General features: G+C 43.2%; 1 protein-coding gene across 3 annotated transcripts in view; it reads right to left on the bottom strand.

Moving 5' to 3' along the window:
- GARRE1 (granule associated Rac and RHOG effector 1) overlaps positions 1-25,166 on the bottom strand; it is a 76,200-nt gene that overhangs the window by 41,886 nt on the left and 9,148 nt on the right. The window contains exon 1 of one of the 3 annotated variants that reach the window (XM_053271142.1): positions 2,330-2,440. The exons of the other annotated variants lie outside the window; for them this stretch is intronic. The gene's annotated coding sequence lies outside the window, so the exon portion shown is untranslated. Of the gene's footprint in view, positions 1-2,329; positions 2,441-25,166 lie in introns of those variants that run through there. 3 annotated transcript variants of the gene reach the window in all.

Below are 25,166 nucleotides of genomic sequence, written 5' to 3'. Positions count from 1 at the left end.
GATTAAATGCAAAGAGATTAAAACAAATGATGTGCAAATCAACTGATGTTCAAATATGTTAACTTATGCATTAGGCTTACATATTAGGCCAACTACTACTAACTACTACTAAACTGTCTAACTGAAAGGTCATAAATTAGACCAGCTATGCAAGAAAGGGTGGAGGTGCCAGTGAGGGCAAATATTTGGTCACAAAGATGAAGTATGAAGGCAGGTTGAGGAAAATAATCTCGAGCAAACAGTTTAAGTGCTCTGATGAAGAACTTTATTGCTGTCCCAAAACTTGAATTTATCTATTACATTAAAAGGTTACTTAGATGGGGGAGCACTCCTCTTGAAAAGTCAGGTTTGCAATTTGGAGGGTGCTTCTGGACTTTGGCCCTAACTGGATGCTCAGATGCCAGCTATGGGCAGGAGTGCCTTTGCCCAACTTAGGCTATGCCCAGAGATGGCAGATCAGGCCACAGAGACACATGCTTTACTTATATCTCAACTGGATTATTGTGCAACGTGTCCTACAAAGGGGCTACCTTTGATACGTGTCCAGAAACTTCAGCTGGCCAAGAATGTCGCTAGCAGACTGCTTACTGGAGCCATCAGCCAGGAGCATGCAACTCCCCTATTCAAACAGTTCTGGTCAATTTCTAGGCCCAATTCAAACTTATGGCCATGACGACCACTAAAGCCCAGCTTGGAATCAGGATACCTAAAGGGCCATCTTCTCTCATACACATCTTTATTAAGATTTCCCACAGACACTCTCCTTTGAGTCTCACCAACATACAAGCCATGCGCTCATCTGAGATGTGGGAGAGGCCTTCTGTGTGCCAGCAACCAGCTCTGGAACTCCCTTGTAAGGCCACCTCTTCCGTGTCCTCCTGTTACCAGGCTAGACCTCTCGTTTTTTGGCCTCTGTCTACCTGCTGGGTTTTTCTCTCCCTGCTATGTGTGTTATCTGCCATTTATCTTTATGATCCATTTATGTCTTTAGAATTTTAATTGGTTCATTATGTTGTAAGCCTCCTCGAGCGTTTTCACATAATAGCATGATAGTAACAGCATTATTTATTTAAAATATTATTAACTGAAAATTCTTCTACAGTGCCACTGAGATCAGTCTATCTTGTTTCTGTTCCTTTTGGAATTTGTGCTGACAGGAATGTTTTCTTCCTCTCCCTTTGCCACCTGCAAAGCATTGCTCCACCACCGCCACAAATTCCAAGTGGCAAACAAGCAGCCACACAGTACTGTTCTTTAATATTCTACACAAGCATGACAAACATTAGTTTACATAAACAATCACAAACAGGAGAGACACTCATCTCCAACATATGTGCAACATGTGACAAAAGGTCAATTTAGTAATCTACAACTTTCATTATAGATATAGCATATCCATTTTGACTCCTTTCAAAGCACTTCTCAACCATTCTGACACCAGAAGAGGCCTTTTAGATTTTCAGTGTTTGGCAATAAAGCATTCACTGTTAGTAATAAATTCTCAATAAGCACCTTGTTTTACCAAGTCATTTACAAAGTCATTTACTGACTTCATTTACAAAGTCAAACAGAATTATATTTTAAAGGACTATATCTTTAAACTATTTCAGGTTTTATTGTTTCTCATGCCTTTGGTACAACCTTCCAGTCCCCATGCCCTACTAAGCCTTTACATACTTAAATATGCACGTTTCCCCCTGCTTACCCCTGCCTCCAGTTCTTCCTGTACTCAGCCAGATCAAATTTTAGATTTAAACTCTGCGGAGAAGGGCCTGTCCCGTTATACTCTGTAAAGTGCCATACCCACTGACACAAATACCAGCAGCTGCTGCCACAAGAAACACAGGAACGGATTATCTTCATCCTCTGTTGTCCTCCCTTTTTATGGGAGATGATGATCTAGATCAGGGTTCCTTAACTTTGGGCCCCCAGATGTTGTTGGACTACAACTCCCATCATCCCCAGGCATGGCCTTTGTGGCTGAGGATGATGGGAGTTGTAGTCCAACAACATCTGGGGGCCCAATGTTAAGAAACCCTGATCTAGCATAGGTGGCCATGCTCTTCTGTTTTTACATCCATTACTTAAGGATGGAGGACTGCAGCTTGAACAAGAAGCTGGACCAGATAAGCTTCAGGTCCAAGCCAAGTTTCTCCATTATGGTTCTAATTGGTTAAAATTACTCTGTAGGAAGTTTCTGTGTAAGAAGATCCCATTCAAGACATACACCTGAACAATTATTTTGTCATTCTCTGCCAGCACCAAGCAGTCCACTACGGCATGAGTTCTCAAACACTAAGGCAATGCAAAATCTGACAGCTTGGCTCACCTTCCAGTGTTTATTTGCCCACTGTGGGCTGTGTTGCAGTCTTGAATTGAGCTGAAAGACTAAGCAGTGGTCTCAGGGGGATCACAACAAGGACCACTGGCCCATCTAGCTCAGTATTGTCTACACAGACTGGCAGCTGCTTCTTCAATGTTTCAGGCAGGAATCTCTCAGCCCTATTTTGGAGATGCTAGGAAGGGAACCCTGGAACCTTCTGCATACACACACGCAGATGCTCATCCCACAAGCAGAATCTCTTATAGTGCTCGCGCATGTAGTTTCCCATTCATATGCAACCACAGTGGACCCTGCTTAGCAAAGGTGACAAGTCATGCTTGATGAGCTCTCTTGCATGTAGAACATATTTTAAATCGTTCATACACTACTGCTTATTAAAGACTGAGTTAAAATCCATTGCAGTTATGAGCATCACTGGTTTCTGCTCTCCTACTAAAAGCTGTTCAAACTTTAGACACACAGCTTCTAAGCCTGTCTATTCCAAAAGGTGTGTACCTATGATTTATAACAGTGCTGAACAGGAGAAGCACTCTCCCTCTTCCCAAGAGAAATTCTGGAGCCTTCAAAGTCCAGCCCTTTTAAGCATATCACCATTGGAATAGGAGGAGCCTAGAAAGCTTCAAGGAAGATCACAGAGATAAGAGTTCCTTACATTCAAGTATTTCAGCCCCCTTCCTGCCCAGTTGATGATGATGATGATGATGATGATAATAATAATAATAGCAGCAGCATCTCAAAGAGACAAGAAAGGGGCCTCAGTGCCAAGGAGACCCTGCCTGACCTAAACCAGCTGCTTTATGGACTACTAATATACTACCTGATACTGGAGGTGCAGAGGGCAACCCTCAGCTTGTTATCCATTCTTCCTCCTATGCCATTAAATGCAAAGACAGAGGCTGTACCGGAATGGTGCAATGCCCACTTAAGGGAAACTCCAGCCATACATTCTACAGACTCTGGCCTGGAGTCCATTAGGACAAAGATAGAAATACTAAAACTACAATTACCAAAGATAAAAGTAGTCAGTTGCTGGCAGAGCAATCCCCACAGACCCAACATCCAGGGGCAGATTAAGCTTTTTGCCACCCATAGGCAAAAAGGCTTTTGCCGCCCTTTTACCTTAAAACAAAAAAGGTTTGTTTTTTACAGGTGAAACTCGGAAAATTAGAATATCGTGCAAAAGTCCATTAATTTCAGTAATGCAAATTAAAAGGTGAAACTGATATATGAGACAGACGCATTACATGCAAAGCGAGATAAGTCAAGCCTTAATTTGTTATAATTGTGATGATCATGGCGTACAGCTCATGAAAACCCCAAATCCACAATCCCAGAAAATTAGAATATTGCATGGAACCAAGAAGACAAGGATTGAAAAATAGAACAATATCGGACCTCTGTATGCTTATATGTATAAGCATGCATATGTATTCAGTACTTGGTTTGGGCCCCTTTTGCAGCAATTACTGCCTCAATGCGGCGTGGCATGGATGCTATCAGCCTGTGGCACTGTTGAAGTATTATGGAAGACCAGGATGCTTCATTAGCGGCCTTCAGCTCTTCTGCATTGTTTGGTCTCATGTCTCTCATCCTTCTCTTGGCAATGCCCCATAGATTCTCTGTGGGGTCAGGTCAGGCGAGTTTGCTGGCCAATCAAGCACAGTACACTGTATACTTTTCAGAGGTCCGATATTGTTCTAGTCTACAATCCTTGTCTTCTTGGTTCCATGTAATATTCTAATTTTCTGAGATTGTGGATTTGGGGTTTTCATGAGCTGTACGCCATGATCATCACAATTATAACAAATTAAGGCTTGACTTATCTCGCTTTGCATGTAATGCGTCTCATATATCAGTTTCACCTTTTAATTTGCATTACTGAAATTAATGGACTTTTGCACGATATTCTAATTTTCTGAGTTTCACCTGTATATACAAGGTAAATGGCAGGGGGGACTTTCCCCCCACCCACTCCATCCTTGCTGCAGAGAGGGGCAGCAAAATTTGAGGAGGGGCAAAATTTGCTTGTCCTCAAATTTTGCCGCCATAGGCAAATGCCTACTCTGTCTCTCCATTAATCCACCACTGCTAACATCTGACAGTTGTGCCTTGACACTCTAAGCCAAATCTGGCTACAAGCATCTTCTCGTCACCAAGCTGTCTTAGAGTGAGGATCCTAAATCATACTTCCTCCTGCTGAAGCTGTTACATAGGGGGAAAGATATAGGAACAGCAGCTTTGGGGAGGAGGAGGTGGTTTAGATTTTGGAAACAGCATAGAGGGAAATGGTTAAACACACCCTTCCCACCGCACTGCTATTCTGATCAAATTGAGCCACCCCAACACCACCCAGCTGCTTTGAAGTATCACAGATCTCCCACATCACAGAAGTTTACCCCCTTTTGCTTATTTCTTGTATACACATGAAAACCAGCCCTAGGACTGCAATTCTAAGCACTCCTAAGGAATCCTTGGTCAGTAGCAAGTTAGTCTACTTTATAGAACTTGCTGCTGAGAAGACATGCTTAGGATCGCATGCTTCCCAGAAACTACAGGTAACACTAAGCGAGGAACACCACCAGTGTCCCTGCATGAGAGAATCGCAAATGTTGTTGACTACAACTACCAGCATCCCCAGCCCAAGGCCATTGTAGCTGGGGAGCTGGGAGTTGTAGTCAACAACATTTTGGATTCCCTGTTGCTGGGACACTGAACACTATCCACCCAGCCACATTATCTGGACCCACGTTCTAATACCACTAGAGTCAAAATAATCCCCATGTACTTCAATACTATACCATAATGCTGGGGAAAGTTGAAGGAAAGAAGAGAGGACGACCAGCAGCAAGGTGGTCTTGATTACGAAAACAATGAATGTACCGCTGAGAGACCTTAAAGGCCAAGTTGAAGACAGATCATCCTGGAGAGAATCTATGTGGTCGCTAAGAGTGGACCTGACCTGACAGCACTCAATCAATCACTCACTCACTTATCAGGCAAGATTTCAACAGCCTAACAAATTACTCAAGTAATATGCTGTTGAAAACTCCATAAAGGTGGCACACCAGAACAAGAAGAGAAAAGCAAAACAATAGAAATATTATGCTCAGTCTCTTTCACATGCCAGATTTTTGTTAATATTGTTTATCTGCACGCACACACACGATAGGATACTTCATTTTACAGTATTAGCAAGAATGGAAGTTTGTAGAAAGCTTAGGGGAGAGCAATGGCTTCCCAAGACTGACGCTCCATTCTTTCAGAAAACTGAACAATGTTCTCAACAGATTACAAGGCTCTCTCAAAGAGTTATGTTATCCTCTCAAAATGTGGGGAGTTGTAGTCATAGATCATTCAAAGAGAATTTCAGAAGCCTGGCAACACAAGCCATAGTTGGAAAGTGTCCTGTGAAGGCCTACATTTATCATGATGTGCTGAATTTATGCCTATTTTTCTTTTCGATAAACGGTTCGAGAGGGTTGGTGTGACAGATCTTTCTCCCTCCCCCACTCCCGAGGGAGCTATGGGGGCTTCCTTAGGGGCATCTGAAAGAGGGCCCTCTGACAGGGAACCTCTGAGCATGTCGCCTGTATGAGCAATCTCCATTTTGCCTTCTTTCCAACACTAGCAAGTGGAGGGGGGAGGAACCAACAGGCACGCAAAACAACTGAGGTGGAATCACGGGGGGGGGGACACAAGGGCACAAAAAAGCATGAAAACAGGGAACTCACGACACGGGGACACAACACCAGCAACTCCTCCCCCCCCCTTGCACACAGGAGAAACTACAAGGAGATAGAGGTCCAGAGAAAATGAGATAGAACTGTCCCGGAGCTAATAGGGGGCAGACTGGAGGGAGTAGAGGACGTGCTTGTTTTTCATTGGCCATGTCTCGGAGCATGCAGTGATTGACAACCCATCGAGTATGGATGCCCTCCCCATACCTAAGAAAAAAAAAGATTTCACACACTTCAAAAAGCACCAATGCACTCAGAAAAGAACTCCAAGAGAAGGCAAGTGACCAGGAGTTTAGGTTGCAATTCTATGTACACTTATCTGGGAGTAAGTCCCATTTAACACAGTTGACTTTACTTCCAAGTAAACAAGCATAGGACTGTACTGCAAATCAAGGGGATATATGAGAAAAGCTTGCTACAAGGTCTAAAAAAACCACTAGCATACCTCAGTATACTCAGAGGTCATAGAGGTCATTTTATTTTGAAACTGAAAATTTCACTGATATTCCAATTTGCAAAACACCCCAGATCCAGAAACAGCTGCTTTTCTACTCATTTAAGTGGCAGAAGTTACGAATGAGGTCTGTAGCAGGGATAAGAGAGAGAAGGCAGAAGAATGCCACTTATGACAGTATCTTCCAATTGGTTACAATCACAGTTGAATCAATAACCAACAGCAGGGATGTGCAAACAGGTTCAAATACAAACTGGTTCGGTTTGACACTCACCCACCCCCGCCATTTTGGCTTGACATCAGATTGAACACAAACACACTAGGGGTGTATTTACCAGGCAATTTAAGGCATAACAGAGTGGCAGGGAGGGACCCCCACCCCTCAGACTCGGAGAAGCCCCCTGGAGGCTTAGTACAAAAATGTTTGTTTAATAGTGAACCCCCCAAATGGCCAGGTGTGTGTTAGGGATGTGCACGGAACCAGCAGGGGCCAGTTTGATGGGGGGGTGCCTTTAAAGGTGGGAGATGATGCACTTAGCGCTCCCACATTTCCCCCTCCGGCGCTTGACATCCAAAAATCCGGTCGGGGTAGCAGCGTACCTCCCTGCCACCCCGTTGCAACGTTTATCGGATACACCCAGAAATATGAGGTGCATGTGCATAACACAGGCACACCTCATACTTCTGAGTAAATTCGGTAAAAGTTGCGACGGGGCAGCTGGGAGGTACGCTGCCACCCCGACTGGCTTTTCGGATGTCGCACACCGGGGGGGAAGGTGCATCTACACCCACCCTTAAAGGCATCTCCCCCGGCCGTCCCCATTGGTTCCATGCACATCCCTAACACACACCCGGCCTTATTTTTAAAATATATATATTTTTGTACTAACCCTCCAGGGGGCTTCTCTGAGGCCGCGGGGTGGAGGGATCTGTGGAGGTTCCCCCTCCCCACTGCCAGCCTCCATTATGCCTTAAATTGCCCGGTTCGGGCAGTCTTTAGCCCTTTCCAGGCCTTTCCCCATCACGGTGGCCATTTTGGAGGCCGCCGTGCATGTGCAATGGGCCTCTGTGTGGCTGGATCCTAGGCCACGCAGGGGCCCAATGCGCATGCATGACAGCTTCCAAAATCGCCACCGCGACAGGGAAATGCCCGGAAAGGGCCAAAGACCACCCTGACACACACACACCCGCAGTTGCAGACACATACAAAACGCAGCCTCAGAGCAGCCCCCTGGAGGGAGTAAATACATAAAAAATAGTCACAACCCTCCCAGCCAAACTGAACAGAGCAGGGAGTCGAGGGAGGCAAAACCAAATTGGCCCAGTCTGAGGCCAGCTGGTTTTGTGCACACCCTTAACCAGCAGCCAGGAACTGGTGTCAGCAGCACACATTCTGTCAGTCACCAAGTAGGGTGCGTCACAAAGCAGCTGACTTACACAGAAGCAATGTCCATGTAGGAAGATCACCAGAGGCCCTTCCTGAGTTGGTGTGCTTGCTGTGTCACAATCCAGAGGAACTTGTACCCAAGGGATATGCCAGTAACAATCCAATCTGGTTGTTTGGGATTTCCCACTTGCCCGCAAAGGCAAGTCCTTGGGGCCAGTCCCCCAGTTACATGCCCCAGCCGCTTTCTTCTGTGTGAACTGGAAACGCAGACAAGAGCTTGCACACTTCAGCTGATTTCTCTGAGAGGGGAGATACAAAACCACCAACCTTGTATGATGCATCTGCTGCTCAGCTGGACCGCTGCAGTTAGGGGGCAAATGTTTGAGTCCTTTTACAAAAAACCTCCCTGCATATCCAGAATTAGCATGTCAGGGAGAACCTTCTGCTGGACGTGTTAGCTTTGTATGCAGAGTGAGTTTTGGTTTTTAAAATGAGGAAGCATTCAAAAATTGACCCTCAGCCTACAGTCCAGCAACTAGTACATCACATGGGTTGCTAATCATGTATTTTAGTCAGTGGTCATGTTACCAGCAACTCAGTCATTGCCCAATTTCAAATACCACCCGCCCCATCAAAAATTAGTTGCCAACCAGGGATTTACAGATGCCAAGTTTGGAGGCTTCAATCACACCAATAAATTTCTACCAAGGCTATGGATATTCTGCATTCTTCCACCCACCATTTGAAATTTTGCATAAATATTACTTAAACTCTAATAATAAGTCTATACAAATATTTTATTCTGCATAATATTGTGCTTACATCATCTAGCTATTCACGATTTATACAGTTTCTGGCATCATGCTGTACAACACTTTTGAGGCACCTTTTGATAAACACACCTGCTGAAACACACTGAGCAATTCCACTGTATCAATAAGCTAAGTGAGCAAAAAGGCACCTTTTTAAAAGTGGTGATTCTCTTTACTTAGCGGGCGAGAGCAACTGGCCCTATCCATCCCCAGCACAGCATCCCTCCAGTGGCTGGTGTCTGGTGTCTATCTTAAGTTTCTTTTACCCCGTTCGTAAGCCCTTTAGGGACGGGGAGCCATTTTATTTATTTATATCTGTGTTAACCACTTTGGAAACTTTTGTTGAAAAGCAGTATATAAATATTTGGTATATAAATAATCTTTTTTTTTTTTTTTGTAAACTGCTTTGTGAACTTTGGTTGAAGAGCGGTATATAAATATTCATCATAGTAGTATTGCATTATTGTATTGTACAAGTTCTCCTTCGGCACCTGCTTGAGGACCAAAACTACAGATGACATGAGAGATCTGCAATCCGATCTCTCAACACTTTGGAGTTCTGATTAGGCCAGAGATTCACTCCTCTTTTGTTTATTTCTTGTATACACATGAAACCTAGCCCTAGGACAGCAATTCTAAGTACTAAGGAATCCTCTGTCAGTAGCAAGTTAGTTAACTTTATAGAACTTACTGCTGAGAAGACATGCTTAGGATCACATGGTTAGTTTTCCAGGCATACTACTAGAGTACAACACACTTTATTAAAAAGGTTTTAATAGCTCTTGGTATTAACATTCTATGTTTTTCATTGGTTAAGCTATGTGGTTGAGCAACTACTCAATGTTTTATCCTCTCATAACTACAAAATGTACATTGTTCCATTACTCTACGCTACAGGCTTAATGCCAATCTTTCAATATTACTGTATTACAAAAACTCAAACACATTATGTCATTCTATCTTTGTATGACGCCTTAGCTTTGAAATTAACTACAATACTTTATTGTACAATCCAGAGCACATTTAAGAGAGAGAGAGAGAGAGAGACAGACAGACAGACAGACAGACAAGCAAGTTATCCCCAACCTGCTTCTAGTTCATCATTTCCACAGGCACTTTTGCTAATTACTGTTCAATGCTGGCCATTTTGAGAAATTCTCCAACGTTAAGTGTAGAGTCTCAATCTTATCGATATGGATCCACTGTCCTGGAATAACCACCTCAACTTTGATTTGGCTGGTAAATTCAAGACTAGAGACAGTAATCTATGCTGGATAATTCCTTTACAGTGTTTTTCACACAGCTGAAGGCATCACTACTTGTACTGTGGATACTTGTCTCTTTTGCTTCTGGTGAAGTAAGTATACAGCAAGTTTTTGAACTATTTTTTAAAAACCCTGTCAAATCTTAAAAGCAGTGTGAGTAGTCTCTCTCAAGCTACTTAACACTCTAAAAAAAGGGATGGTTATCCATCTCCAACCTGAGCTGAAAGAGAAAGGAGAACTCCCACCATCAAGTTAGAAACTCCTGACTCATCTCCACAAAAATCACAACACATTGTTTTCTGAATAATGTGAGATAGGTAAGGCTTTAGCTAAGAAACAGTAATAATGAGATAACAGTAATAATAATAACTAAGTAAATGACAGCCATAGGATAGGACACAAGAAGAACCAATAATAAGATTTCCATCTGTGTATGCTTCTGGTGGTAGAAGACTTAACTTCTCCTTCTTAAGGACTGGACTCAAAGCCAGTCCTGCCTCTGGCAAGACAAAAGTATGTTCAGAGCAACAATAAAGCACAGAGACAAGGTGCTCCTTGAATAGAACATTCAAGGATAGGAGGAGGATAAAAGTAGAGAAAAGGAAAAATGTTCCTATTATCCTTGCAGATGAGGGAGGTCTTTGAATCCATGAACTGTCCTGCTGATGCAAGCAACTATTGCATCAACACCACTTCAATTGTCTAAACTTTAATCAACTCATACATTGACGATAACTGGGACTCCTTTCTGGCCAAGAGCCTAGTAAGAAAAGAAAGCTGCAGCTGATCCAAAAGGCTATTATAGAATGTGTCACGAGGCCAAGCCATGATCAAGTTTCTCTTTTTTCACCCATATGGTTTTGCATTGCTTACTGAAATGAGCTTGCACCTGTTCTTCTACACACTAGTTTATTTGCCACTCCTACATTCCTCACAGATGTTGGGTGGCTGGTAACAGAGGCTTCATGTCTATGCAACTTCTTGAACAAGTCTATTAAATAGATCTGATCAATCATAAGAACATAAGTACAGTCCTGCTGGATCAGGCCCAAGGCCCATCTAGTCCAGCATCCTGTTTCGCACAGTGGCCCACCAGATGACGCTGGAAGCCACAGGCAGGAGTTGAGGGCATGCCCTCTCTCCTGCTGTTACTCCCCCGTAACTGCTACCCCAAGGCACCTGCCAAAAGAGCAAAAAAAATTGTTATTGTGCAGTGTATGTTTAACACAAACTGGCCTCGTCTAGCTTACTTGATGTCAGTTTGCCAAAACAGGGACTTTTAACATTGTATTTCCAGACATGACAAAGGTTCCAGCCAATACTAATTAGGTACTGTTTTTAAAGATTGTTCTTATGCTTTTGTTATACAGGTGGCCCTTATCCACAGTATCACATATCCGTGGATGGGTCTTAGAGACCTGGTTTCTTTACCTACAGCATAAAAATAAGCTAACATTCACCTATTTACAGTTTTGAGGCCAGAAATGATTTCCAGTGTAATTTCTGGCTGCCATTTTGTGGCTCTTTTTGCAGAGCCATATTGTGGCTTTAAAAAAAAAAAAAAGATTCCCACAATTTTTTGTGAAAACTGGAGGAATGGGGGATTGGGGGGGGGGCATTGTTGGAAACCTAGAGAACAAGTTTTTCTTATTTATGCTCCACCGCCTCAATTTTTAGCCTCTTTGTGTGGGTAGGGACCTAACCTCTAGATTCCCAAAGGGGTAAGGTTTTGTTACTTGCGGTTTCTGAATTCATGACTATAGGCGAGACTGGAACCCCACAACAAAGGCCACCAGTATTCAAATTCATGCAGTTCTATCTCTTAACACAAGGACCAGATGTGAACATACAAAGCACAAAAAGGAGTGCCTAGAGGTTGATATCACCAAGGAAAGACTCTTAAGTGCAACTTTGGATAAGTGTCAAAATACATGAGATGATAAATTGCTGAAGGTAACATCAGTGGGTGGTGTTTATTTTTAAACACATTAACTTTAATGCATAACAAGCTGCTTCTGGGCCACAAAGAAAGCTAGGGATGCGCACAGAACTGCGCACGGAACTACACGTACACACACACACAAACACACACAAACACACACACAGTCTTATAACATTATTTGCCACCTAAGTCACCTTGAGTGGCACAGAGGAGAAATGCTTGACTAACAAGCAGAAGGTTGCCGGTTCGAATCCCTGCTGGTACTATATTGGGCAGCAGCAATATAGGAAGATGCTGAAAAGCATCATCTCATACTGCACAGGAGGCGGCAATGGTGAACTCCTCCTGTATTCTACCAAAGAAAACCACAGGGCTCTGCGGGCGCCAGGAGTCAAAATCGGCTTGACGGCACACTTTACCTTTATTTTAAGCAAAATATACCAGAACAATGACAAGATGTTCATACAACTCAAAACATGTTCTCCATGTGTAGTAGGACTGCTCCAAGATTAAATGGGGCTGGGGAGGAATGCCTATATGACAGGTCTTACATTAAGAGTTTCATGTCATTATTTCACTTCTTTGATTAATCATTTTGACAGGAACATGAGCTCCTTTGGAATTTAATCGGCAGAAAGAACACTTATTGTGAAGCAGCATGACCTTACCTGCTCCCCCTTCACTAAAGGAATGATCAACCAAAATGTAGACATAGCCACTAGACAAAAGTCATACAAAATGTAAGCATGTCCAGGTTTCCAAATGTTGTTATCACTTGCAGGATGTAACTTGCTAGTTTTACTACAGTGGTTTCCCAAAAATTCTCAAGGGATCAAGACTATTTGGCAATACTAATTTGACATTTTCCAATCAAATACAACATTTAAAATAAATGGCCCAGCTTACTTGCCAACTATTCCTCAATGTTAATTACAGAGAAGCTGCCTGTTCATCTTCAGCATGGTGCTGCTCCTCGTGAAGAACTAGTGACTGGGGTGGGGGTGGGGGACACATGAAACGGTGAATATTTAAGCTTAACAAAATAGCAACTTTACACTGAACTAAGTTAGTAAGCCTACACCAAACTACAGGCTGAAAAGCTACCATTTTGGAGCCAAGACAGATATGTGGAAGAATACAAATAAGGTTGACACAGCTTTGTCTGACAATCACTGCTCCGGATGACGATGACTGCCAAAACCTACATTTCAGAGCAAGTCTTTCTATTCAGCACTGAAACACAGTCACTCTACTGCTTCCCAATACAACTGATTACAGGTAGATCTCGCTCTACACCAGGCCTGCTCAACTTCGGACCTCCTGCAGATGTTGGTCTACAACTCCCATAATCCCTGGTTACTGGCTAGAGTGGCTGGGGATTATGGGAGTTGTAGTCCAAAAACAGCCGGGGGCCTGAGCAGGCCTGCTATACAAAGTACTGCTAGTTGCAGTTCCGCGTATCTGCGGGTGTTTGACAACAAACCTCATTATCTGAGGATACAAGAGGGTTGAACCCATGTATCTGCGGTTCCCAGATGGCCAGAAATGACCTCAGAGGTGTCTTCTGGTCAGTGACCATAAACAAACAGAACTGAACAGACTTCAGTGATCATTTCCAGCCACCCTTTTGCCAAGAGCAGTCATTTTCTGGCTCGGTTGTTTTAAAAAATACTTTTCCTGCAATTTTCATGGGAAAATGGGCAATTTGGGAGTTGGGGGCACTGCTGGACACTCACAGAGCACTGCAGGGCACTTTATTTTGTGTGGGTTTTTGCCCTTCTTGTCAGTCTCCAGGAACCTAACCTCCCCCTGCCCCAAATCCTATGAACTTAAATGCCCCATTATCCATGGTTCCCTTGCGCAACAGAAGCCCTGCAGATAACAGGGTTCACTTGTATATGAGCAATTGGTTAAGCAACACTGCCAGCTGTGAATTAATGGAGCCCTCATGAATATTTCCAAAAGTACTACTAGTAGCCCTGTCCCTTAAAAATGGAAATTGGTGGAGAACAGAAAAATAGTACATTTAAGTTCATGCCTCCATGTTTTTAAACAGGCTTTGAAAACTCTGATCTTGCACAAGTTTTTTACACCTGATTAGGCCCTTTGGTATTTTAATCTTGTGCTAAGCCATTTCTGCTTTTTACCATTTCGCTGAGGTTTCTATTGTATTCTGTGTTAATTCTGATGTGTAAGCTGCCTTGTGGTAGAGCTCGGTTCCAAAAGGCAGGTAAAAAATAATGTGTCTGTTGCTCTCTCCAAGTTATTAAATCAGTGATTGTGGAGCAGAGCAAAAAATATTTCCACAGGTATACTTCCCTGTAGAAGATTTAACTTTTTTCAGGTGACTACCCCAGGAAGCATGCATACGGGTATGCTAATATTTGTATGGTATGTCTTCAGTGCCTTCATCTTATCTAAATTTAAACCATGTTTGGAAGTAAATGTTAATTTAGTAAACAAAACAAAAAAATTAAGGCGAACACACACACTAAATTGTATCCCAATCAATTTTGGATATTGAAAAGATTTCTGTAATGCCCACATCACTGGTAATGTATATTAAAGTTACATAAAAGGACTACCCAGTTTCTGAACAACTCAATTGGTATTCTGTAGCCTCCAGACATACTTTCCCAAACCATTCATATTTCACTCCTACAACAACTGGAACACAGCCAAAACCATGATATTTAAGAGTGAAACTGAGCCACAGAACTAAGAGACCAACTCACTCCCAGACCGCCCCTTCCACAATACAATGCCATTATAAGATTTGAATTACTAATTATGAGATTAAGATCTTCTTGTCAGGAGGACCACCAATAGTTTCGTATGGAGTTTGGAAGCAGCAGGGGGGCTGGCAGGAGAGGTGTAGCCCACTGCCTTTCCTCCTTGCTGTTACTGCTGAGAAGTGCATTAAGACCACAAAAGTGCTCCATAGAGATGCTCTACAGCAGTGTTTCTCAACCACCGGTCCGTGGACTGGTGCCGGTCCATGAAGCGTTGGGTACCGGTCCATGAGGCATCACTAATAAAAATCACACACACCCCCAAAAAACAATCCACTGGCAATAGGTAGAAACACAAGAGTGTGGAAGCCTTAAGCTTGAAGCCTGCTTGGCCTGCAATCACAACATCTAAGTGCATGAAGAGTGCACTGAACTCTGGATCCAGCCACGCAGCCTATAGGCTGAAGTATGACCAGCAAAGGCATTGAGGGGAGCAGAAGAAAAAGCATTAAGCTGGCAGCAAGGCTGCCCAATACTAACTGCAAACATTTGCTTGTACAGTTAAGAGACTTTCCCCTAGTATAGCTATGGCACAAAACTGGAGAGCAGTAGTTTTCTGATCCACTGGGGTAAGGGTGGGAGGAGAATGCAGAATTTCCAGCATGCCAGAGCAGTCAAACCAACCCCCACTGATCTATGATGTGCCACAAAGGCAGTTTTTATTTACACAGAGCTTTTCAAACTCATCTGAGCGTTTAAGGAGAAAGCACAAGCAGTGTTCTGTCTAATTTTTTTCGTCAGTATGTGGATTGAATTTTGTTCTGGGCAGCAATATCAAGGCCATGTGTGAGCACATGCATTCAGAGTGGGGCCTTCCTGATTCAACCTGAGTGGGGTCTAAAATTAACTGAGCAGACATCAAAAAGGTTGACCTTCCATCCTTCCGAGGTCGGTAAAATGAGTACCCAGAATGTTGGGGGCAATATGCTAAATCATTGTAAACCGCTTAGAGAGCTCCAGCTATAGAGCGGTATATAAATGTAAGTGCTATTGCTATTGCTAAAAAGATATGTGAGGGAACACTGAGCTCAAGCCTCCTTTAAGGCTTTTGTGTATAATGATTATATAGTGAAAATAAGAGTCAGAACCCCAATGCAGGGCACCAAGAAACCCCAATAGCTAGAGGCCAAAACCAAATGAGTAGAGACCAATGATGATATGTATGAGAGAAGGGGGCTTCAGTATTAGGCCCAATTTCTGGCAGTGAATGAGCAGCCTACCTGCCTCCTTGCATGTTCCCATCGTGAGGGAATATTCAGCCCAGGTGACTCAAGTTTTATGGTGTGGAATGATTTATAAGGTATGGTTTCCTGGTTTCAGAGAATACCTGCCAATGTTTCCCCAAACCACAGTTGGGGTTCAGACTGCTGTGATTTACACCAAGAGACAAGCCACAGATTTAATTCAACCCAGTGCCTCATGCAAGTCAGCAATGACTTTGCTGCAACCAGTATCTTCTGGGCCTCACTTTATTATAGTTTCAGATAGGAGGGGGATTCTCAGAGCCATTACTGTTTATTTACTTGATTAAGCTATCACGTGTGAATGAGGCTCCCTACATTAGTTTACTGATTACTGGTTACCAGCCCGAGCAGACATAAGCTTGCTTTATATTGATTAAGTGCCATCAAATCGGTGTCGACTCTTAGCGACCACATAGATAGATTCTCTCCAGGATGATCTGTCTTCAACTTGGCCTTTAAGGTCTTTCAGTGGTGCATTCATTGCTGTCGTAATCGAGTCCATCCACCTTGCTGCTGGTTGTCCTCTTCCTCTCTTTCCTTCAACTATTACCAGCATTATGGACTTCACAAGGGAGCTGGGTTTTCGCATAATGTGTCCAAAGTATGATCGTTTGAGCCCACGGCATCTAAATATCCTTTCCAAGGCCTTCATTGCAACCCTACCAAGTGCTAGTCTGCAGCACATTTCTTGACTACTGGATCTTTTACTGTTGATGGGCAATCCTAAAAGGCAGAAGCTATCCACAACTTCAGTGTCTTCATTATCAATTCTGAGGCTGGTTGCTGTCGCCAGTTTAGTTACATTTAGTTGTTGTCCCATTTTTTCCACTGTGCTCCTTGACTTTCATTACTAGAGCTTGCAGATCCTCCGCATTCTCCGTTATCATTGCTTTACGTAGTTGGGTAGATATTACTAAAGTCATTCCAACTTGTTTGGCTTGCTTTTGCAAGTAATCAAAATCAGTGTCTTTAGTTCTAGTATCCAAAATGGTTTAAGCTGGATCAAGGCTACCAACCCAGTTTCCAAATCACTGCTGGCCTGAACCAGAACAACTTGGAGATAAGGCTGTAAGCTTAGTAGCAGAGCATCTGCTTTGCATGCAGACAGTCCCAGGTTCAATCCCCAGCATCTCGAAATAGGGCTAGGCAAGACCCCTCTCTGAATCCTGGAGAGCCACTTCATAATTTCAAATCACAAATTTTAAATCACAGTTGCAGGTACCCTAAATCTAGGAAAGTCTTTTCACTGGTGGCCAGTGGAACACCTTGCACAGGAAAGCATTTTTCTGTGGGAATGAAGGCCTTCAGGCACCATGTTAAGATGTTTTTTCAATGAAGAAAAAACCAGGTATACTACAATTGCAAACCGCCCTGAGCCATTTTGGAAGGGCGGTAAATGAATGAATGAATGAATGAATGCAGTAATACCTCACTGCTAAATCACATCTATTAGATCAGTGCTGGATATGGATACAAATAGAAAAAATGTGCTTATACAGTATTGATCTTATTGTTATGCATTCTTACTGTAAATGATCTTGAACAAGTTATTGTAAAAAAATTAGGAAATCCAAACTCAAAGACAACATTCACCCCATGTACAAGACTTTCATCTTTCTGGCAAAATAAGGAGACTTCATTTAAGCACACATTCCTGTGGTGTACGTTCTAGACAAATACGCACTGGTTTCCTGGCAAATATATCAGTCATCAACTTCAAAATGGAATCATTTTTATTATACAATTAAAATGTTATAAAAAGAATTAGAAATTAATATTTTGTATATCTTATTTTAGAGGATCAGGTGAAGATCTACTCGAAGTCACCAAAGGGGAGAGCAATTGGCCCATTCCAGCCCCAGCACAGCATCCCTCCAGTGGCTGCTGCTGGTGACTGTCTTATGTTTCTTTTTAGATTGTGAGCCCTTTGGGGACAGGGATTCATCTTTATTTTTATTTCTTTGTAAACCGCTTTGGGGACTTTTGTTGAAAAGCGGTATATAAATATCCGTTGTTGTTAGAAGGACCTCAGTAAGCCATCTTATCCAGCCCCCTACTCAGTGAAGAGATTTCACAGTTACGTTTCCTACCTGTAACTGTAGTTCTTTGAGTGGTCTTCTGTGCATCACACTTGGGATATTATTATTATTATTTATTTACACAGTCAGACAGGTGTTACTGACTGGTTTGTTTTATCCAGACATCGAGTCCTTCCCAAGGACCTGGGATGCCAGAATTTTATTATCAATGTTGTTGCTGTTATAGATATCGTCGCAGAATATAGGCTGTTCCCAGTAAATCTGCTTTTTGTAATTGGCTGGTGGTGATTTCTGTGGCCCCGATGGTGTTGAGATGCTCTTCAAGGTCTTTTGGAACTGCACCCAGGGCGCCAATTACCTTTGGTCTTTTTCTGCCACAGCCTTTCAATTTCAGTTTGTAGATCTTTGTAGCTGGTGATTTTTTCTATTTCTTTTTCTTCTATTCTGCTATCCCCTGGTATTGCTATGTAGATTTTGACTTGTTTTTCTTTCTTCTCGACTACAGTTATATCTGGTGTATTGTGTGGCAGATGTTTGTCTGTTTGTAGTCGGAAGTCCCATAATATTTTTACATCTTCATTTTCTTCAACTTTTTCAGTTTTATGGTCCCACCAATTCTTGGCTACAGGTAGCTTGTATTTTTTGCAGATGTTCCAGTGTATCATCCCTGCTACTTTGTCATGCCTTTGTTTGTAGTCAGTCTGTGCGATCTTTTTACAACAGCTGATTAGGTGGTCCACGGTTTCATCTGCTTCCTTACAAAGGCAGCACTTGCTGTTTGTGTTTGATTTTTCGACTTTTGCTCTTATTGCATTTGTTCTTAGTGCCTGTTCTTGTGCAGCCAGTATTAAACCCTCTGTTTCTTTCTTCAAGTTGCCATTCTTAAGCCATTGCCAGGTCTTGCTGATGTCTGATTTTCCACTTATATTGTGCAAATATTGACCATGCAGTGGCTTATTTTTCCATTTTTCTGCTCGGTTCTTGACTTGTTCTTTCTTGTAGGCCTGCTTTCTTTCATTGGTGTTGAATAATTTCGCATTATTGACCATTTGAAGTGCATCTTCTTCACTGTCCTTGATATATTCTTCAAGGCCTCTTTTCTCCTCCTCTGCTGTTTGATGGACTTGCAGCATTCCTCTTCCACCTGAGCTGCGAGGGAGATATAGCCTATCGACATCACTGTCGGGTGCAGAGCATAATTGATGGTCATGATTTTCCTGGTTTTACGATCTAGCGTCTCTAGCTCTGCCTGGGTCCAGTCTATTATTCCTGCAGTGTATCTGATAATAGGTATAGCCCAGGTGTTTATGGCTTGTATGGTGTTCCCGCCATTGAGTTTGGACTTGAGGATTTTTCTAACTCTCCTGATGTATTCATTTCCAATTTTTCTTTTAACTTCAGGGTGTGCGATGTTATCAGCCCAAGTATTTTTAAGGTTCTTTCTCTTCCAGGTTCTTGATCTTGCTTCCATTGGGCAGTTCTATTCCTTCTGTTTTTCTTATTTTCCCTCTCTTCATTATTAATGCAGCACACTTGTCTAGTCCAAACTCCATTGCTATATCGCTACTGAATATACAGACAGTGTTTAGCAGTGATTCGATTTCTGACTGGGACTTTCCATACAACTTCAGATCGTCCATGTACAGCAGATGGTTGATTTTACTTGATGTATCCGAGGCCTGTTTTGTTTAGTATTTGTGAAAGCGGGGTCATGGCGATTACAAACAACAGAGGGGATAGTGAGTCCCCTTGGAAAATGCCTCTTCTAATGCTAATCTGTCCAAGTGTCTCGCCATTGATTGTTAACTGTGCACTCCACATGCTCATTGCTTTTTTATAAATATCTGAATGTTTTTGCTGACACCAGTTGTTTCTAAACATTTTAGTATCCATGTGTGAGGCAATGAATCGAAGGCTTTCTTGTAGTCAATCCATGCAACACTTAGATTGGTTTTTCTTTTCTTGCAATTTTCTAAAATCATTTTGTCAATCAGCAGCTGGTCTTTTGTGCCTCTGGTGTTCAGGCAATTTCCTTTCTGTTCAACTGGAAGCTGTTTGTTAGTTAATAAGTGTTGCATCACTTCATCTGCTATTATTCCAGCTAATAATTTGAACATGGTTGGCAGACAGGTTATCGGTCTATAATTACTTGGAACTGCACCTTTTGCTGGGTCTTTCATGATGAGATGAGTTTTCCCAGTTGTTAGCCATTGTTCAATATCACCTCCTTGCAAAATGTGATTGAACTCTTTTGATAGTTGTTTATGAAGGCTTGTTAGGTGTTTAAGCCAAAAGCCATGCAGTTCATCGTCGCCTGGAGCAGTCCAATTTTTAATTTTCTTTGCTCTTTCACTTATTAATTCTGGTGTTATTATTAGATCTTGCATTTGTTGGTTACATTTTTTGACCTCTTTCATCCAGCCTGCTTTTTTATTATAATCTATTGGATTGTCCCATAATTTCCCCCAGAATTGCACTGTTTCTTCTTTATTTGGTGTTTCTATGTTTCTTGCAGTTTCTCCTTCTATGCTTTGGTAGAAACGTCTCTGATACGACCGGAATTGGAGATTCTGCCTGTGTTGTGTAGTTCTGGCTTCATATCTGCTAATCTTCTTTGACACTGCTTTTATTTGCTGCTTTATTATTTCCAGCACTTCTCTAATTTTCCTTGAATCTAGGTGGTATTTTTGGATGAGATACTGTTTGGTGTTTTCATTCTTCAGCTTCTTGTCTTTCATATCTTTCAATTTACTAGCATCTGATCTAAGCCTGGAAATTTTATTTTCTAATCTAATCTTCCATTTAGGTGATGTACTACTTTCTTTTTTTACAGGTCCATTGATCTTATATCCGAGCTCTTGTGTTGTTATTGTTGCTGCACTGTACATTAGTTGGTTTGTTTCTTGCAAATTCTTGGTTGTTATTTCTGCAAGTGCAGCATTGACATCTTTTAATACCTGAGCAAGTTGTTTTTTGGCAACTGTTTTTAGAGCTGGAAGTCGAACCCTGGTGGTTGCTTGGTTCATGTGCTCAGTTATTTTTTGCTTTAGTTCTTGCTGCTTTTCTGTTAAACGGCATTCAGGTTTTTGAGGTGAAGGCAAAGAGGAGGTTGCCTGGTTTTGATTTTGAAACAGTTCAGCAACAGTGGCATCCTCTATTTCCAACACCTCCTCCACCTGCGCCTGAGCAACTGCTTCAGTTGATGGTAATTCTTCTTCCATATCTTGAGCCTGTGTTGCTCTTTTCAGTTCTTCCAGCTCTACTCCTGTGAATACTTTATTTCTTATTATGAATCTTCTCTGGTCTGCTAGCCTTTGTTGTTGTTGTTGTTGTTACATTTATATCCCACTCTTCCTCCAAGGAGCCCAGAGCGGTGTACTACACACTTAAGTTTCTCTTTCACAACAACCCTGTGAAGTAAGTTAGGCTGAGAAAGAAGTGACTGGCCCAGAGTCACCCAGCTAGTATCATGGCTGAATGGGGATTTGAACTCGGGTCTCCCCGGTCCTAGTCCAGCACTCTAACCACTACACCACACTGGCTCTCAAATATGTGACCACTCAAAAGACCACTCAAAGAATTACAGTTACAGGTAGGAAACCTGCCCTCCTCCTTCATGGTCTCTGTGCATCACACTTGGGATCATAGCCAGCTGTCCTTATCTGGATGGAGGGAGCTGCCTAATGAGAGACTGACTGAAGAACTGGTGCCCCAAACGCTGTCTATGACCGGGACCTAACAGCCAAGGCATAGTGGCCAACGAAAGTGGGTGGGCTTGCCCAGGTCGTCGCCCTGCAGACCTCATCTAGAGGAATTCTGTTCCAGAGTGCCATGGAGGATTCCACAGGCTGTGTGGAGTGTGCCCAGATGGGGCAAGGCACCAGTTTCTTCTTCAGCTGGTCGGCCAACATGATGGCTTCCGAAACCCAAGCTGTGACTTTGAGCTGAGGTGGGCATACCCCTGGATGGACCAGTATAGCTAACAAACAGCCTGGTAGACTTGTGAAAGGCCTTAGTCCTATCCACGTAAAAAGCCAATGCCGTACAGACATCCAGAGTGGTATGCCCTCTCCGAGACCAGGTTATGGAAGAAGACTGGCAGACGTTCTTGGGTATGTGGAACTCCAACACCACCTTGGGTAGGAACATAAGGTCAGGACTCATTACAACCATGTCCCTGTGGAATGTTAAGTAGGAGGAGTCACAATGCAGGGCCTTCAGCTCACTGACTCTCCACGCAGAAAAGATGGCAACTAGAAATATTGTTTTTAGCTATAACAACTTCTGTTTGCATGTGGCTAGTGGTTCAAATGGGTGTGCCATTAACTGGGTGTGCCATTAGTTGAAAGAGGACTAACTAAGTCTCAGGAAAGCAACAAGTGGGGGGGCCACTGGAAGCAAATTAAGCAAACCCTTTAAAAACTTCTTAATGGTTGGGTCAGAGAACAGACCCGAACAACTGTGGTATGCAGCTATGGCTGCTAAGTGTACCTTTATTGAGGTATGAGCTTGCCCCGACTCTCGGTGTGTCAGAAGGTATTCCAGGATGGTGTGCACAGGTGCCAGTTCCAGAGAGAGTCCCTTTTCTGCAGTGTGGGAACAGGATTTCTTCCATTTTGCTGCCTAACATTTACAGGTGGATGGCTTCCTCTCCGCCTCCAATACTTTCCATATGGGATCACTGAAGTGTGTTTGCCTTATATCCTCCAGACTGTCAGTGGGCAACGACTCCAGATCTGGGTGCAATCTGAGGCTACGGTCCAGTGTCAAGAATCGAGGACTCAGAGATAAGTGCAGGTAACTGTGATTGGCCAGATCCAAGAGGTCAGTGAACCATGGTTGTCCCAGCCACCACAGGGTCACCAAGATTGCTCATGCCCTGTCCCCTTTTATCTTCTCAATAACCTTTGGGATAAAAGGAATCCATGGAAATGCACAAGCAATCCCTGACCCCAATGGAGAAGAAAGGCATCGCTTAGAGACTGTGGGTCTAACCCTATCCTGCTGCAGTAGCACCTACATTTTGTATTGGCTACTGTAGTGAATAGATCTATAGAGGGCATTCCCCATTTGCTGAATACTCTGACTAGAGCCCTCCAATTCAATGACCACTCGGAGTGGGCAGTCTGGCGACTGAGCATATCCATTAGGGTGTTGTAATTCCCTTCTGTGAATATGGCAACAGGTCAGATTCCCCTGTGGGCACACCAAGCCCATATGTGGTAGTGGATGTGGCCTCCTAGCTGGCTGCCTTAGCTGGCTGCCATGGGAGCGCTGTGGGCGGAGCCACATCCTGCACGCTGGGTGTCGTCCCGTCCAGCAACAACATCTAACCTGACAGTGCTCCCAGGCCCGCAGTCACTAACGGACCCAAAGAAGTTGCAGTTAGTAACAGTGCTGCGCTCTGAGCAATGTCACCGGGAAGAACCAGGAGCTACGGGATGGTTGAGGGCATGGGTGTGGGCTGCAGCAGGGTGGCAATCGGTCCTGAGATAACCACCTCCGCCCCCGAGGTGCCCGGCACAGGCTGCCCAAGATCCGTTTAGGTGGGGTGAGTTTGCATAATGCTCACCCCTGCAGCTGCGCTCCCCAGCTTAGCCCCAGTACTCAAGGCTCTCAGGGGGCTACCCTTAGCTGCTGCCGTGCTCGCTTGGAGAGCTCGCTCCCAAAGGAGTGCACCCAGATGGAAAGCCCTGTTACACCTGGCCTGTGTAGTGAATCCCCGGCAGACAGAGCAGGCGTCCACTCTATGGGCTTCCCCAAGGCACGGAAGGCACTTTGTGTGTCCGTCAGACGTAGGAATTTTAGCAGCACAGTCAACGCAGCATTTAAAAATAATTTTAGTTGTTGTGGCCAGAAAGAAAATGGCCCAAAGACCCACAAGGGTAGAATATTCCCGGGGGGGGAGGAGGGACACTACAAAAGAAAACATGCAAAATGTATAGAAAGAAATACTGAGAACAAGAAATGAAGGAAAATAACCAGAAATAAACAAGCTGTAACAGGAATATGCCTGGAAAAAAGAGGAATGCTATGAGGATCCTACTCTGGCGGTGGTTGACAAAAGACTGAGGTAGAGTTGGGTATGGTCCTACAAAGGGAGCTATGTTTTCCCACTCTTTTTTTCTTTTAAGGTGAAGCTATGGAAGGTTCCAGAACCCAGTCTCTGCATAGGCAGGCACATAACCTAAGTGTGATGCACAGAGACTACAAAGAAGAACCCAGAGTTAAATCATTGTTGCCGTAACTTTTGTATATGAGGCAGTCGTGTTAAGTGATATGCAAGTCTGGATCAATGGAACAGCAAGGAGATGTAGAGAGCAATTATTGTTTATTACTTTTCAACACAAGTTCTCAAACTGGTTTACATAGCAAAAGGAATAAAAAGATGATTCCTTGTGTCAGAGGGGCTCACGGTGCCCAGTTCCTCAGACTAGAATGAGCATAGGAAGTTGCCTTCTGCTGAATCAGGCCAGTGGTTCATTTAGGCCAGTACTGTCTACTCTGCCTGTCAGCAGTTCTCCCAAGTCTTAGGTGAGGATTGCTGCTCTCAGCCCTCTTTACACACACGCACAAGAGAAAAAGAGATGTCAGGGACTGAGTTAGGCCTCTCCCCGCAAGTACAGCCGCCTCTGCTCCCAAGGCAGAATTTGCAAACTTCAAACTGGTGGTCACAGTGACACAGAACAAGTGACTTGCTACAGACGAAGGCTGCTCCTGTTCAATAAGTAATCTCTCTGAAGCAGGTTAAACCTACCCTTACTGAGAAAATATTACTCTAAGTTGTTGCTGATACTCAGCTTTACTTGGAGACGAGACAATTAGAAGATAGCCAACATGCTGGAATGTGACGTATTCAGGCTACACACAGCAGCAAGACACAGGTCATTTCAAGAACCAAACTGGAAAATAAATCTGTTTTTCTTGCAAACTCTTCAAAGGAAAAAAACACAGCATGTTCCATCTAAGCCTTCCATGTGACAAACACAGATTTATGCTACCATACCAGTCCTTCACCACAAAAATGCAACATGCTTTTAACCAAAAAAAAAAAAAGTAAAAACATGATTCATTAGTGGCTTTGACTAGATTTCCTATCTAGCAACATCTGTGAGGCAGAAAGTTTCACTTAAACCAATCAAGATATTTT

The sequence above is a fragment of the Hemicordylus capensis genome, chromosome 9 (genome assembly GCF_027244095.1).
Source record: "Hemicordylus capensis ecotype Gifberg chromosome 9, rHemCap1.1.pri, whole genome shotgun sequence".
NCBI classification, from domain to species: domain Eukaryota; kingdom Metazoa; phylum Chordata; class Lepidosauria; order Squamata; family Cordylidae; genus Hemicordylus; species Hemicordylus capensis.
This window is presented reverse-complemented; position numbering and strand designations above follow the sequence as displayed.